Source organism: Rattus norvegicus, chromosome 19 (genome assembly GCF_036323735.1).
Source record: "Rattus norvegicus strain BN/NHsdMcwi chromosome 19, GRCr8, whole genome shotgun sequence".
In the NCBI taxonomy this organism is placed as follows: Eukaryota; Metazoa; Chordata; class Mammalia; order Rodentia; family Muridae; genus Rattus; species Rattus norvegicus.
In genome coordinates, this window is record NC_086037.1 from 73,785,356 (window position 1) to 73,798,568 (window position 13,213).

At 38.6% G+C, this 13,213-nt stretch overlaps 1 protein-coding gene across 50 annotated transcripts in view; it reads right to left on the reverse strand.

Annotated features, from left to right (window-relative positions):
* Positions 1 to 13,213, reverse strand: part of Ccdc7a (coiled-coil domain containing 7A) — a 410,765-nt gene that overhangs the window by 124,621 nt on the left and 272,931 nt on the right. The window lies entirely within an intron of this gene.

Here is a 13,213-nt window from a genome sequence, read left to right on the forward strand (position 1 = left end):
GGAAGCAATCAAGAAAGAACACATGGAAACAACCCTGGATATAGAAAACCAAAAGAAGAGACAAGGAGCTGTAGATACAAGCTTCACCAACAGAATACAAGAGATGGAAGAGAGAATATCAGGAGCAGAAGATTCCATAGAAATCATTGACTCAACTGTCAAAGATAATATAAAGCGGAAAAAGCTACTGGTCCAAAACATACAGGAAATCCAGGACTCAATGAGAAGATCAAACCTAAGGATAATAGGTATAGAAGAGAGTGAAGACTCCCAGCTCAAAGGACCAGTAAATATCTTCAACAAAATCATAGAAGAAAACTTCCCTAACCTAAAAAAAGAGATACCCATAGGCATACAAGAAGCCTACAGAACTCCAAATAGATTGGACCAGAAAAGAAACACCTCCCGTCACATAATAGTCAAAACACCAAACGCACAAAATAAAGAAAGAATATTAAAAGCAGTAAGGGAAAAAGGTCAAGTAACATATAAAGGCAGACCTATCAGAATCACACCAGACTTCTCGCCAGAAACTATGAATGCCAGAAGATCCTGGACTGATGTCATACAGACCCTAAGAGAACACAAATGCCAGCCCAGGTTACTGTATCCTGCAAAACTCTCAATTAACATAGATGGAGAAACCAAGATATTCCATGACAAAACCAAATTTACACAATATCTTTCTACAAATCCAGCACTACAAAGGATAATAAATGGTAAAGCCCAACATAAGGAGGCAAGCTATAACCTAGAAGAAGCAAGAAACTAATCGTCTTGGCAACAAAACAAAGAGAATGAAAGCACACAAACATAACCTCACATCCAAATATGAATATAACGGGAAGCAATAATCACTATTCCTTAATATCTCTCAACATCAATGGCCTCAACTCCCCAATAAAAAGACATAGATTAACAAGCTGGATACGCAACGAGGACCCTGCATTCTGCTGCCTACAGGAAACACACCTCAGAGACAAAGACAGACATTACCTCAGAGTGAAAGGCTGGAAAACAATTTTCCAAGCAAATGGTCAGAAGAAGCAAGCTGGAGTAGCCATTCTAATATCAAATAAAATCAATTTTCAATTAAAAGTCATCAAAAAAGCTAAGGAAGGACACTTCATATTCATCAAAGGAAAAATCCACCAAGATGAACTCTCAATCCTAAATATCTATGCCCCAAATACAAGGGCACCTACATACATAAAAGAAACCTTACTAAAGCTCAAAACACACATTGCACCTCACACAATAATAGTGGGAGATTTCAACACCCCACTCTCATCAATGGACAGATCATGGAAACAGAAATTGAACAGAGATGTAGACAGACTAAGAGAAGTCATGAGCCAAGTGGACTTAACGGATATTTATAGAACATTCTATCCTAAAGCAAAAGGATATACCTTCTTCTCAGCTCCTCATGGTACTTTCTCCAAAATTGACCATATAATTGGTCAAAAAACGGGCCTCAACAGGTACAGAAAGATAGAAATAATCCCATGCGTGCTATCGGACCACCACGGCCTAAAACTGGTCTTCAATAACAATCAAGGAAGAATGCCCACATACACTTGGAAATTGAACAATGCTCTACTCAATGATAACCTGGTCAAGGAAGAAATAAAGAAAGAAATTAAACACTTTTTAGAATTTAATGAAAATGAAGGTACAACATACCCAAACTTATGGGACACAATGAAAGCTGTGCTAAGAGGAAAACTCATAGCGCTGAGTGCCTTCAGAAAGAAACAGGAAAGAGCATATGTCAGCAGCTTGACAGCACACCTAAAAGCTCTAGAACAAAAAGAAGCACATACACCCAGGAGGAGTAGAAGGCAGGAAATAATCAAACTCAGAACGGAAATCAACCAAGTAGAAACAAAAAGGACCATAGAAAGAATCAACAGAACCAAAAGTTGGTTCTTTGAGAAAATCAACAAGATAGATAAACCCTTAGCCAGACTAACGAGAGGACACAGAGAGTGCGTCCAAATTAACAAAATCAGAAATGAAAAGGGAGACATAACAACAGATTCAGAGGAAATTCAAAAAATCATCAGATCTTACTATAAAAACCTATATTCAACAAAACTTGAAAATCTTCAGGAAATGGATAATTTCCTAGACAGATACCAGGTATCGAAGTTAAATCAGGAACAGATAAACCAGTTAAACAACCCCATAACTCCTAAGGAAATAGAAGCAGTCATTAAAGGTCTCCCAACCAAAAAGAGCCCAGGTCCAGACGGGTTTAGTGCAGAATTCTACCAAACCTTCATAGAAGACCTCATACCAATATTATCCAAACTATTCCACAAAATTGAAACAGATGGATCACTACCGAATACCTTCTACGAAGCCACAATTACTCTTATACCTATACCACACAAAGACACAACAAAGAAAGAGAACTTCAGACCAATTTCCCTTATGAATATCGACGCAAAAATACTCAACAAAATTCTGGCAAACCGAATCCAAGAGCACATCAAAACAATCATCCACCATGACCAAGTAGGCTTCATCCCAGGCATGCAGGGATGGTTTAATATACGGAAAACCATCAACGTGATCCATTATATAAACAAACTGAAAGAACAAAACCACATGATCATTTCATTAGACGCTGAGAAAGCATTTGACAAAATTCAACACCCCTTCATGATAAAAGTCCTGGAGAGAATAGGAATTCAAGGCCCATACCTAAACATAGTAAAAGCCATATACAGCAAACCAGTTGCTAACATTAAACTAAATGGAGAGAAACTCGAAGCAATCCCACTAAAATCAGGGACTAGACAAGGCTGCCCACTCTCTCCCTACTTATTCAATATAGTTCTTGAAGTTCTAGCCAGAGCAATCAGACAACAAAAGGAGGTCAAGGGGATACAGATCGGAAAAGAAGAAGTCAAAATATCACTGTTTGCAGATGATATGATAGTGTATTTAAGTGATCCCAAAAGTTCCACCAGAGAACTACTAAAGCTGATAAACAACTTCAGCAAAGTGGCTGGGTATAAAATTAACTCAAATAAATCAGTAGCCTTCCTCTACACAAAAGAGAAACAAGCCGAGAAAGAAATTAGGGAAACGACACCCTTCATAATAGACCCAAATAATATAAAGTACCTCGGTGTGACTTTAACCAAGCAAGTAAAAGATCTGTACAATAAGAACTACAAGACACTGAAGAAGGAAATTGAAGAAGACCTCAGAAGATGGAAAGATCTCCCATGCTCATGGATTGGCAGGATTAATATAGTAAAAATGGCCATTTTACCAAAAGCAATCTACAGATTCAATGCAATCCCCATCAAAATACCAATCCAATTCTTCAAAGAGTTAGACAGAACAATTTGCAAATTCATCTGGAATAACAAAAAACCCAGGATAGCTAAAGCTATCCTCAACAATAAAAGGACTTCAGGGGGAATCACTATCCCTGAACTCAAGCAGTATTACAGAGCAATAGTGATAAAAACTGCATGGAATTGGTACAGAGACAGACAGATAGACCAATGGAATAGAATTGAAGACCCAGAAATGAACCCACACATCTATGGTCACTTGATTTTTGACAAAGGAGCCAAAACCATCCAATGGAAAAAAGATAGCATTTTCAGCAAATGGTGCTGGTTCAACTGGAGGTCAACATGTAGAAGAATGCAGATCGATCCATGCTTATCACCCTGTACAAAGCTTAAGTCCAAGTGGATCAAGGACCTCCACATCAAACCAGACACACTCAAACTAATAGAAGAAAAACTAGGGAAGCATCTGGAACACTGGAAAAAATTTCCTAAACAAAACACCAATGGCTTACGCTCTAAGATCAAGAATCGACAAATGGGATCTCATAAAACTACAAAGCTTCTGTAAGGCAAAGGACACTGTGGTTAGGACAAAACGGCAACCAACAGATTGGGAAAAGATCTTTACCAATCCTGCAACAGATAGAGGCCTTATATCCAAAATATACAAAGAACTCAAGAAGTTTGACCGCAGGGAAACAAATAACCCTATTAAAAAATGGGGTTCAGAGCTAAACAAAGAATTCACAGCTGAGGAATGCCGAATGGCTGAGAAACACCTAAAGAAATGTTCAACATCTTTAGTCATAAGGGAAATGCAAATCAAAACAACCCTGAGATTTCACCTCACACCAGTGAGAATGGCTAAGATCAAAAACTCAGGGGACAACAGATGCTGGCGAGGATGTGGATGAAGAGGAACACTCCTCCATTGTTGGTGGGATTGCAAACTGGTACAACCATTCTGGAAATCAGTCTGGAGGATCCTCAGAAAATTGGACATTGAACTGCCTGAGGATCCAGCTATACCTCTCTTGGGCATATACCCAAAAGATGCCCCAACATATAAAAAAGACACGTGCTCCACTATGTTCATTGCAGCCTTATTTATAATAGCCAGAAGCTGGAAAGAACCCAGATGCCCTTCAACAGAGGAATGGATACAGAAAATGTGGTACATCTACACAATGGAATATTACTCAGCTATCAAAAACAATGACTTTATGAAATTCGTAGGCAAATGGTTGGAACTGGAAAACATCATCCTGAGTGAGCTAACCCAATCACAGAAAGACATACATGGTATGCACTCATTGATAAGTGGCTATTAGCCCAAATGCTTGAATTACCCTAGATGCCTAGAGTAAATGAAACTCAAGACGGATGATCAAAATGTGAATGCTTCACTCCTTCTTTAAAAGGGGAACAAGAATACCCTTGGCAGTGAAGAGAAAGGCAAAGATTAAAACAGAGACTGAAGGAACACCCATTCAGAGCCTGCCCCACATGTGGCCCATACATATATAGACACCCAATTAGACAAGATGGATGAAGCAAAGAAGTGCAGACCGACAGGAGCCGGATGTAGATCGCTCCTAAGAGACACAGCCAGAATACAGCAAATACAGAGGCGAATGCCAGCAGCAAACCACTGAACTGAGAATAGGACCCCCGTTGAAGGAATCAGAGAAAGAACTGGAAGAGCTTGAAGGGGCTCGAGACTCCATATGTACAACAATGCCAAGCAACCAGAGCTTCCAGGGACTAAGCCCCTACCCAAAGACTATACATGGACTGACCCTGGACTCTGACCTCATAGGTAGCAATGCATATCCTAGTAAGAGCACCATTGGAAGGGGAAGCCCTGGGTCCTGCTAAGACTGAACCCCCAGTGAACTAGACTGGTGGGGGGAGGGCGGTAATGGGGGGAGGGTTGGGAGCGGAACACCCATAAGGAAGGGGAGGGGGGAGGGGGATGTTTGCCCGGATACCGGGAAAGGGAATAACACTTGAAATGTATATAAGAAATACTCAAGTTAATAAAAAAAATATAAAAAAAACGATATTTCCCATGCTAGGAGAATGCAAACCTTTCTGTTTAGTAGATATTTAGTATTTCTTATTATGAAAATAAAGTGACAGATTGTGAAAATGTGGGTGGTTCTCCCTCACTTTAACAGATAAATTGAATTGTGACACTCTGAAAAAAAAATACTCGCAAACTGAATCCAGAAACACATCAAAGAAATCATTCATCAAGATGAAATAGGCTTCATCCCAGGGATGCAGGGATGGTTCAATATACAAAAATTCATCAACATAATCCATCATAAAAACAAACTGAAAAAAATTACATGATTATCTCATTAGATGCTGAAAAAGTTTCCATGTTAAAGTTATTAGAGAAATCAGAGATACAGGGTACATACCTAAACATAATCAAATCAATATATGGCAAGCCAATAACCAATGAAGAGAAATGTAAAGCATTTCCACTAAAATCATGGACAAGACAAGTCTGCCTGCTGTCTCCCTAACTATTCAATATAGTACATGAAGTTCTAGCCAGAGCAATGAGACAACTAAAGGAGATCAAGGGGATACAAATTGGAAATGAAGAAGTCAAAATATCACTATTTACAGAGGATATGATAGTATACATAAGCGACCCCCAAAATTTGATTAGAGAACTTCTACAGCTGCTAAACAACTTCAGCAAAGTGGCTAGATAGAAAATTAACCCAAAGAAATCAGTAGCCCTCCTTTATACAGACAATAAAGGGACTGAGAAAGAAATTCTGGAAGCAACACCCTTTACAATAGCCTTGAGTAATATAAAACATCTTGTTGTAACTCTAACCAAGTGAAATACATGTGTGACAAGAACTTAAAGTTTCTGAAGAAAGAAGTTGAAGAAGGTATCAGAAGATGCAAATATCTCCTGTGCTCATGGATAGGTAGTATCAACATAGTGAAAATGGCCATCTTACAAAAGGCAATCTACAGATTGAATGCAATAATCATCAAAAATCCAACACAATTTTGTATATTCCTTAAAAGAACAATTCTCAACTTCATATGGAAAATAAAAAAACACAGGATAGTCAGAACAATCCTAACCAATAAAAACATATTGGGAGCAATCACTGTCCCTGACCTCAAGCTGTACTACAGAGCAATAGTGATAAAAACTTCATGGTATCGGTACAGAAACAGACAAGTTGATCAATGGAATAAATTGAAGAACCAACAATAAACCCACATACCTATGGACACATGATTTTTGATAAAGAAGTTGAATCCATACAATGGAAACTGGAAAACATCTTCAACAAATGGCACTGGTCTAATTGGATGTCTGCATGTAGAAGAATGAAAATTGATCCATATTTATCACCCTGCACAAACTCAAGTCCAAGCAGATCAAAGACCTAAGTATAAAACCAGACAAACTAAATCTAACAGAAGAGAAAGTGGGGAACTGCCTTGAACTCACTGGCACAGTAAACAAATTCCTAAACAGAACACCGACAGCTCAAGCACTAAGATCAACAATTAATAAATGGGGCCTCATGAAACTGAAAAGCTTTTGTGAGGCTAAGGATACCACCAATTGGACAAAACAGCAGCCTAGAGAACAGGAAAAGTTTTTCACCAACCCTACATCTGTCAGAAGACTAATAGCCAAAAAAATATGAAGAACTCAAAAAATTAGACATCGACAAACCAAGTAACCCAACTAAAAAAATGGGGTACAAGACTAAACAGAATTCTCAACAGAGGATTCTCAAAAAGCCAAGAAGCACTCAAAGGAATGTCCAACATCCTTTTTAAAAATTTTTATTAGATATATTTCTTTACTTACATTTCAAATGGAAACGCAAATCAAAATAACTCTGAGAGTCCGTCTTACACCTGTCAGAATGGCTAAGATCAAAACTCAGGTATAACATATGATGGAGAAAATGTGGAGCAACGGGAACACTCCTGTGTTGGTGGCGGTACAAACTTGCACAACCACTTTGAAAATAGGTTTGGCGGTTTGTCAGAAAACTGGAAATAGTTCTACCTCAAGATCCAGCTATACCACTCCTGGATGCTGCACCATCCCACAAAGACACTTGCTCAGCTATGTTCATAGTAGCTTTATTCGTTATAGCCAGAAACTGGAAGGAACCTAGATATCCCTCAACTGAAGAATGGATAAAGAAAATTTGGTACATCTCCACAATGGAATACTATTCCACTATAAAAACAAAAACAACACATCATGAATTTTGAAGGCAAATGGATGGAATTTGAGAATATCATCCTGAGTGAGGTAACCCAGACCCAAAAGGGCATGCATGGTATATAATCATTTATAAGGAGATATTAGCCTTAAAATACAGGTACCATGCTACACTCCACAGACCCAAAGAAGCTAAACAAGAAGGAAGGCCCAATTGAGGAAACTTGATTCTCTTTTAGGAGGGGGAATGAAATAATCCTAAGAGGCTGATGGAGGGAGGGAACTGGAAGAGGGCATGGAGAGGAGAATGGGGGGTTCAAGATCAGTTGTGGGCAAGGACAGGAGAGATGGCTAGATGGCCATGAAAATGAATGGAAATCTTCAACTGATGTGGTGTGAGGAGGTGGGTGACATCGCCAAGACAGACGTAAATACAGGATAAGGGAGGTGCTTATGAATCTTTTTGTTACTTCTAAGAAACAAATGTCACACAAATGAGAAACATTATCCATCATTTCTGAGTGAAAGGGCTGAAAAGATGTTCAGATGTGCTTATTTAGTATCTAGTCAGAGAAGATTAAGAGGGACACTTAATAGAGATCAGGAGAACAATCTAGCAAGAGGAAACCATAACATAGGCTCATCCAATCTCATCAAATACTACTAGATTCAAAGTCACTCATAAACCCCAACATGGTAAGAATGGGTAGCCTCAATATACCACATTCAACATTAGACAAAGTGTTTAAAAAGTGAAATTTTGGGTGGAATTAAATGACATCATAGATCTGATGGACCTAATGGGTAGCTCCAAACATTTCATTCAAACATAGCATATATTCTTCTTAGCATTCCAAGGAACATTATCTAAAATATGTCACATATTAGGATACAAAGCAAGTCTAACTAATATAGGAAAAATGAAGTAATGGCCTGTATTCTATCTGAACACACTGGGATAAAGCCAGTAATCAACAGCAAGAAAACTACAGAAAATATTCCAACTCATGGATATTAAATGACTGATGATTAAATGAATGAATGGGTCAGTGAGGAAATCAAGAAGGAAACTTTTTTCCTAAATGGAATGAAAATCAATATACAGCATAACAAAACACCTTCATACAAGGAACATAGTCCTAAGAGGGACATTTATATCTCTGAATGCCTACATTAAAAAAGTCTAGGGGGAGGAGTGTTGATGGAAAGATAGCTCAGCAGTTAAGAGCACCAACTGCTATTCCACAAGACATAGATTTGAATCCCAGCACCCACATGTTAGATCACAATCACCTGTAATTCCAGTTTTAATGCCTTCTTCTGCCCTCTTTGAGCACTGCTTGCACATGGTGTATAAATATTTATGCAGGCAAAATACCCATACACATTTCTTTTGGTTTTCCTAAAATTTGCGAAGGTTGGCACTGTATCTCAATGTGACCTATTTTAGAGAAAGGGCCATACACAGTTGAGAAAAAAATTGTTTTCTTCAGAGTTCTGATGGAATGTTTTCTACATGTCTTTTTATCTATAGTGTTATTTAATACAGATATTTTGTGCAACTACAATCTGGTCATTGATGAGGGAAGAAATCCATGCCTTAATATATCATCATGTCTATTTTATGAGTTTTGGTGTACCCATGTTTGGTGTGTGTATGTGTAGAATTGTAATGTCTTCTTATTGGGTGCATTCTTTAACCAGAATGAAATTTTTGAGTCTTCTTTAGTATGGGATCTCTGACCGGACATGGAGCTCATTGAAGTCTATTCTCATTTTTACTGATGCAAGTAAATTTCTGTCAAATTGAAATATAAATAAAGTGTGAATGTATACTTAACTACTCAAATGTAAAAGCATCTTTGCTTCTTTTTGTACATTGTTATTATTAGTAGCTTTGGTTCATAATTTTTATGGAATATTTTATTCATTACCATAAACAAAATTATACTGACATATTTTAAATTATTTGCTTTTCTTACTTAATCCACACTTGAATGTAAAAATTTTGGATCCAATATAACATCTAACATAACTATAGAAAGTAAAGCAAACAGAGGGAGAGCACCATAATAGGTAATTAAGTGGGAAAAGTCAAGAAAACAGGAATACTTACAGCTTAGAATATCTATAGTTTAGGGTTGAAAAGATGGTTCTCAAAAACTGTATGTATTGGTACAGAGACAAACAGGTAGATCAGTGGAACAGAATTGAAGACCCAGAAATGAACCCACATACCTATGGTCACTTGATATTTGACAAAGGAGCTAAAACCATCCAATGGAAGAAACATAGCATTTTCAAAAAATGGTACTGCTTCAACCAGAGGTCAGCATGTAGAAGAATGCAAAATGATCCATTCTTTTCACCATTACAAAGCTTAAGTCCAAGTGGATCAAGGACCTCCACATCAAACCAGATACACTCAAACTAACAGAAAAAAAAGTGGGGAAGAGTCTCAAACACATGGGCACTGGAGAAAATTTCCTGAACAAAACACCAATGGCTTATGCTCTAAGATCAAGAATCAACAAATGGGACCTCATAAAACTGCAAAGCTTTTGTAAAGCAAAATACACTGTCATTAGGACAAAACAGCAACCAACAGATTGGGAAAAGATCTTTACCAATCCTCCATCTGATAGAGGGCTAATATCCAAAATACACAAAGAACTCAAGAAGTTAGACTCCAGAGAGCCAAATCCTCCTATTAAAAAATGGGGTACAGAGCTAAACAAAACATTCTCAGCTGAGGATTATCGAATGGCCAAAAAGCACCTAAAGAAATGTTCAACATCCTTAGTTATCAGGGAAATGCAAATCAAAAGAACCCTGAAACTCTACCTCGCACCAGTCAGAATGGCTAAGATCAAAAACTCAGGCGACAGCAGATGCTGGCGAGGATGTGGAGAAAGAGAAACACTCTTCCCTTGTTGGTGGGATTGCAGACTGGTACAAACACTCTGGAAATCAATCTGGAGGTTCCTCAGAAAATTGGACATTGAACTACCTGAGGACCCAGCTATACCTCTCTTGGGCATATACCCAAAAGATGCTCCAACATACAACAAAGATACATGCTCCACTATGTTCATAGCAGCCTTATTTATAATAGCCAGAAGATGGAAAGAACCCAGATGCCCTTCAACAGAGGAATGGATCAAAAAAATGTGGTATATCTACACAATGGAGTACTACTCAGCTATCAAAAACAATGACTTCATGAAATTCATAGGCAAATGGAATAAACTAGAAAATATCATCCTGAGTGAGGTTACTCATTCACAGAAAAACAGTATGCATTCATTGATAAGTGGATATTAGCCAAAAAGCTCAAATTACCCATGATGCAATCTACAGATCACATGAAGCTCAAGAAGGATGACCAAAATGCAGAAGTTCCCACTCCTTCTTAAAAGGGGGAAAATATCCATAGGAGGAGATATGGAAGCAAAATTTACAGCAGTGACTCAAGGAACGGCCATTCAGAGCCTGACACACATGTGGCCCATATCTATACAGCCACCAAAACTAAATAAGATTGATGAAGCTAAAAAATGCATGCAGAAACGGACTGGATATAGATCTCTCTTGAGAGACACATCCACAGCATGTCCAATATAGAGGTCAATGCTAGCAGCAAACAACCAAATTGAGAGTAGGACCCCCTTAGGGGGAATTAGAGGAAGTATTAAAAGAGTTGAAGGAGGTTGCAACCCCATAAAACCAACAATGCCAACCAACCAGAGCTTCCATGGGCTAAACCACTACTGAAAGACTATACATGGACTTACCCAGGGCTCCAACTGCATATGTAGCAGAGAATAGCCTTATTGGGGCACCAGTAAAAGGGAAAGCCCTTGGTCTTGCCAAGGTTGGACTCCCAGTGCAGGGGAATATGAGGGAGGGCAATAAGGGGGATGTATAGGGGGAACACCCGTATGGGGGAGGGCGAGGGGAGGGAATGGGGGCTTATGGACAGGAATCCAGGAAGGGGAATAACCTTTGAAATGTAAATAAAGAAATATATAATAAAATATTTTTAAAATATTATATGGATCAATCCCTCCCTGTATGGAGTATCGCAGGCTCAAAATAAGAAAACAGCTTATCCACCATTCCCTGGACTCTAATGAGAGATTGCATAGCATTTCCTCTTAATGTCTTGTTCATTATTTTCACCTGCCCAGAGTTCTGAGATATATATACACAACAAAGATTCCAAACTATGCAAACATCTTTGAGTATTAATTCAGAGGCTTTATCTGTGAAAGCTGGCCTATTATATGACAACAGTCCTAGTGAGTGGCAAAATTACGGGAAAAGTTCCTAGCAGAGCTTTTTAGTTGCTCTATGATCAGTTTCAGTCTCATGAAGAAAGCTTCTACTCACCCAGAAAAGGTATGAATAAAAACAAGCACATACTTTACCCTACTCTAGCAGGCCATATGTCAGTTCAATCAGGTTCCCATAATTCGTCATAGTGTTGGCTACCTATATGCAATCCCTTCTGGGTAAATGGTCTCTGTTTTTTATTTACATAGGTGTAAACACGACATCTGGCTTTGACATCTCCATCCACGCTGTTCAGTGTAGGTAGGTATACCATACCATGGTGTTGGCAACTCAGAGAGTACTGTGGACCTAAGACAAGTAGCCTGGTAAAGCTGAGTTACCAGAAACCTGCCTATTGTTTCTGGAAGAATGATCTTTCCCTCTGGTGTTTACCACCAACCTGTGGCCTCAAGCTATCCATTTGATTCTTTTGCATCCTTACTTCTTGGTTATACTCGAATTACCCAAGATGCAAGGCACAGCCCACATGAAACTCAGGAAGGATGACCAAAATATGGATGCTTCACTCCTTCTTTAAAAGGGGAACAAAAATATCCATAGGAGGGGATAGGGAAGCAAATTTTAGAGCAGAGACTGAAGGAATGGCCATTCAGAGTGCCCCATTTGTGGCCCACATATATACAGTCACCAAAACTAGATAAGATGGATGAAGCTAAGAAGTGCATGCTGAAAGGAACTGGATATAGATCTCTACTGAACCAGCCAGAATATGTCAAATACAGAGTCAAATGCCAGCAGCAAACCACTAAACTGAGAACGGGACCCTGTTGGAGTAGAGAAAGGACTGAAAGAGTTGAAAGGGCTTGCAACCCCATATGAACAACGATGCCAACCAATCACTACTTCCAGGGATTAAACCACTACTCAAAGACTATACATGGACTGACCCAGGGCTCCAACTGCATAGGTAGCAGTAAATAGCCTTGTTGGGGCAACAGTTAAGGGGATTGTTCAGGGGCAGTAATGGTGGTTGGATGAGGAGGGAAAAACCCATATAGAAGAGGAGGGAGAGGGGTTAGGGAGCTGATGGACAGGGAACCAGGAAAGGGAATAACATTTGAAATGTAAATAAGAAATACCCAATTTAATAAAAATGGAAGAAAAAAAAGAATAACAACAAACGAACGACAACAATAAAAAAAAATTCGTTCCTCCAAGAAAAAAAAAAGAAAAAGAAAAAGAAAAAGAAAAGAAAAGATGGTTCTTGGTGGTTAAGAGCTCTCGTTGCCCTGCTAGATGATACAAGTTCAGTTTCCAGCCATCTACATGATGCCTCATAACCATCTATAACTCTAGTATCATGAGA